Genomic DNA, 4,294 nt, shown 5'->3' with positions numbered 1-4,294 from the left:
GCATTGTTTTTAGGAAGTTTTTAGTATAATTTAATTTGTTTTTATTATATTTTCATTAGTTTCTAGGCAAAATTCATATTTTTGGACTTTACTATGAGTTTGTGTATTTTTCTGTGATTTCAGGTATTTTCTGGCTGAAATTGAGAGAGTTGAGCAAAAATCTGATTTAGGCTGAAAAAGGACTGCTGATGCTGTTGGATTCTGACCTCCCTGCACTTAAAGTGGATTTTCTGGAGCTACAAGAATCCAATTGGCACACTCCTAATTGCGTTGGAAAGTAGACATCCAGGGCTTTCCCGCAATATATAATAGTCTATACTTTGCTCAAGTTTAGATGATGCAAACTGGCGTTCAACGCCGGTTCTCTGCCCTATTCTGGCATAAAACGCTAGAAACATGTTACAAGTTGGAGTTCAACACCCAAAACAGGTTACAAACTGGCGTTTAACTCCAGAAACAGCCTAGCCACGTGTAAAGCTCAAGTCTCAGCCCCAGCACACACCAAGTGGGCCCCAGAAGTGGATTTCTGCACTATCTGTCATAGTTTACTCATTTTCTGTAAACCTAGGTTACTAGTCTAGTATTTAAACAACCTTTAGAGATTTATTTTGTATCTCATGACATTTTAGATCTGAACTTTGTACTCTTTGACGGTATGAGTCTCTAAACTCCATTGTTGGGGGTGAGGAGCTCTGCTGTGTCTCGATGAATTAATGCAAGTACTTCTGTTTTCTATTCAAACACGCTTGTTTCTATCTAAGATATTCATTCACATTTCAATATGATGAATGTGATGATCCGTGACACTCATCACCATTCTCAACCTATGAACGCATGCCTGACAACCACTTCCATTCTACATTAGATTGAATGAGTAGGATTCGTGAGAATCCGGAAAGTCTAAACCTTGTCTGTGGTATTCCGAGTAGGATTCAGGGATTGGATGACTGTGATGAGCTTCAAACTCGCGAGTGCTAGGCATAGTTACAAACGCAAAAGGATAGTAAATCCTATTCCAGTATGATCGAGAACCTACAGATGATTAGCCGTGCGGTGACAGCGCACCTGGACCATTTTCACTGAGAGGATGGATGGTAGCCATTGACAACGGTGATCCACCAACACACAGCTTGCCATAGGAGGAGCCTTGCGTGTGTGAAGAAGAAGACAGGGGGAAAGCAAAGATTCAGAAGACAAAGCATCTCCAAAACTCCAACATATTCTCCATTACTGCGTAACAAGTACTATTTAATCCATGCTTTTTATTTATTACAATTTAAAACTGAGAATTATTGATATCCTGACTAAGAGTTATAAGATAACCATAGCTTGCTTCAAACCAACAATCTTCGTGGGATTCGACCCTTACTCACGTAAGGTATTACTTGGACGACACAGTGCACTTGCTGGTTAGTGGTACGAGTTGTGAAAATTGTGATTTACAATTCGTGCACCAAGTTTTTGGCGCCGTTGCCGGGGATTGTTCGAGTTTGGACAACTGACGGTTCATATTGTTGCTCAGATTAGGTAATTTTATTTTAATTTTAAGCTTTTTGTTTTTATTATTCTTATTATCGAAAAAATAAAAATAAATATTTTCAAAAATATATTTTTCTTCAGAATTTTTAAGAATGAATTCTAGTGTTTCATGATGATTTGTTGAATCCTGGCTGGCTGTAAGCCATGTCTAATCATTTAGACCGAGGTTTTAACTTATCATCACAAGAGCTTGTTGATCTTCACCCATTTGGTAGTTACACACATAGTTGTTGTATACATGGGAGGTATCAATATCTGCTGAAGCTTGGCTGGCCATTGGCCATGTCTAGTGTTTTAGACCGGAGCTTTCACTGAAAGCTTGGCTGGCTAGTGAGCCATGTCTAATTCCTAGACTGAAGCTTTAGACTAACATTGCAAGATTCCTAGAATTCCTATTAAAAATTTTGAAATCCTTGCTTTTCTTTTTCTAATTAATTTTCGAAAATTCAAAAAATTTTTTTATAAAATCATAAAATCAAAAATATTTTTGTGTTTCTTGTTTGAGTCTCGAGTCAAATTTTAAGTTTCGTGTTAATTGCATGTTTATCTCTTTCTTGCATTTTTTGAAAATTCATGCATTGCATTCTTCATGATCTTCAAGTTGTTCTTGGTTAGTCTTCTTGTTTGATCTTTAATCTTTCATGTTTTGCATCTTTTCTTATTTTTCTTATGCATTCTTGCATTCATAGTGTCTAAAAATTAAAAATTTCTCAATTTGGTGTCTTGCATGTTTTTTTTTTCTTAAAAATCTTTCAAAAATATGTTCTTGGTGTTCATCTTGACATTCAAAGTGTTCTTGGTGTTCATCATGACATTCATAGTATTCTTGCATGCATCATTTGTTTTGATCCAAAACTTTCATGCATTGAGTCTTTTTTTTTATGTTTTTCTCTTCCTTCATTAAAAATTCAAAAATAAAAAAAAAATATCTTTCCCTTATTCTCTCATAAATTTTCGAAAATTTGAGTTGACTTTTTCAAAACTTTTTAAAATTTAGTTGTTTCTTATGAGTCAAGTCAAATTTTCAATTTAAAAACCTTATCTTTTGTCAAATCTTTTTCAAAAATCAAATCTTTTTCATTTTTCTCTCATAATTTTCGAAAATTTCAAATTGATTTTCAAAAATATTTTTCTTATTTTGTTTCATAATTTCAAAATCTTTACTAACAATTAATGTGATTGATTCAAAATTTTTTTAAGTTTGTTACTTGCTTAGTAAGAAAGGTTCAATCTTTAAATTTTAAATCATATCTTTTTGTTTCTTGTTGGTCAAGTAATCAACTTTAATTTTCAAAATCAAATCTTTTTGAATTTCTTTTTCAAATCTTTTTCAAAATAAGTTTCAATCACATCTTTTTCAAAATTAACTTCAAAATCTTTTCTAACTTCTTATCTTTTCAAAATTTGATTTTCAAATCATTTTCAATTAACCACTTAACATTTTGTTTGATTCTTATCTTTTTCAAAACTACCTAACTAACTCTCTCTTTCTAATTTTTGAAATCCCTTCCCTCTTTTTCAAAATTCCTTTTTTTTATTAACTAAGGATGGAGCACCAAGAGCACTCCATCATCCTCCATGAAATTAGAGAAGATCAAAGAGCTATGAGAGAGGAGCAACAAAGGCAAGGAAGAGACATAGAGGAGCTCAAAAGCACCATTGGTTCTTCAAGAAGAGGAAGGCGTCACCCTCACTAAGGTGGACCCGTTCCTTAATCTCCTTGTTCTTATTTTTCTGTTTTTAGTTTACTATGCTTTATGTTTTGTGTCTTTACTACATGATCATTAGTATTTAAGTATCTATGCCTTAAAGTTATGAATGTCATATGAATCCATCACCTCTCTTAAATGAAAATGGTTTTAATTACAAAAGAACAAGAAGTACATGGTTTCGAATTCATCCTTGAAACTAGTTTAATTATTTTGATGTGGTGACAATAATTTTTGTTTTCTGAATGAATGCTTGAACAGTGCATATGTCTTTTGAATTTGAGCATCAGTGGATAGGAGGGCCTAAAGGAATAAAATCCTGGCCTAAGCGGCTAAACCAAGCTATCCCTAACCATGTGCTTGTGGCGTGAAGGTGTCAAGTGAAAACCTGAGACTGAGTGGTTAAAGTCAAGGTCCAAAGCAAAAAAAAGAGTGTGCTTAAGAATACTGGACACCTCTAATTGGGGACTTTAGCAAAGCTGAGTCACAATCTGAAAAGGTTCACCCAGTTATGTGTCTGTGGCATTTATGTATCCGGTGGTAATACTGGAAAACAAAGTGCTTAGGGCCACGGCCAAGACTCATAAAGTAGCTGTGTTCAAGAATCAACACACTGAACTAGGAGAATCAATAACACTATCTGAATTTTGAGTTCCTATAGATGCCAATCATTCTGAACTTCAATGGATAAAGTGAGATGCCAAAACTATTCAAGAGGCAAAAAGCTACTAGTCCCGCTCATCTGATTGGAGCTAAGTTTCATTAATATTTTGGAATTTATAGTATATTCTCTTCTTTTTATCCTATTTGATTTTCAGTTGCTTGGGGACAAGCAACAATTTAAGTTTGGTGTTGTGATGAGCGGATAATTTATACGCTTCTTGGCATTGTTTTTGCATAGTTTTTAATATGACTTAGTTAGTTTTTAGTATATTTTTATTAGTTTTTAAATAAAAATCACATTTCTGGACTTTACTATGAGTTTGTGTGTTTTTCTATGATTTCAGGTATTTTCTGGCTGAAATTGAGGGACTTGAGCAAAAATC

The sequence above is a fragment of the Arachis ipaensis genome, chromosome B9 (assembly GCF_059453495.1).
Source record: "Arachis ipaensis isolate K30076 ecotype BB chromosome B9, ASM5945349v1, whole genome shotgun sequence".
Taxonomy (NCBI): Eukaryota; Viridiplantae; Streptophyta; class Magnoliopsida; order Fabales; family Fabaceae; genus Arachis; species Arachis ipaensis.
This window is presented reverse-complemented; position numbering follows the sequence as displayed.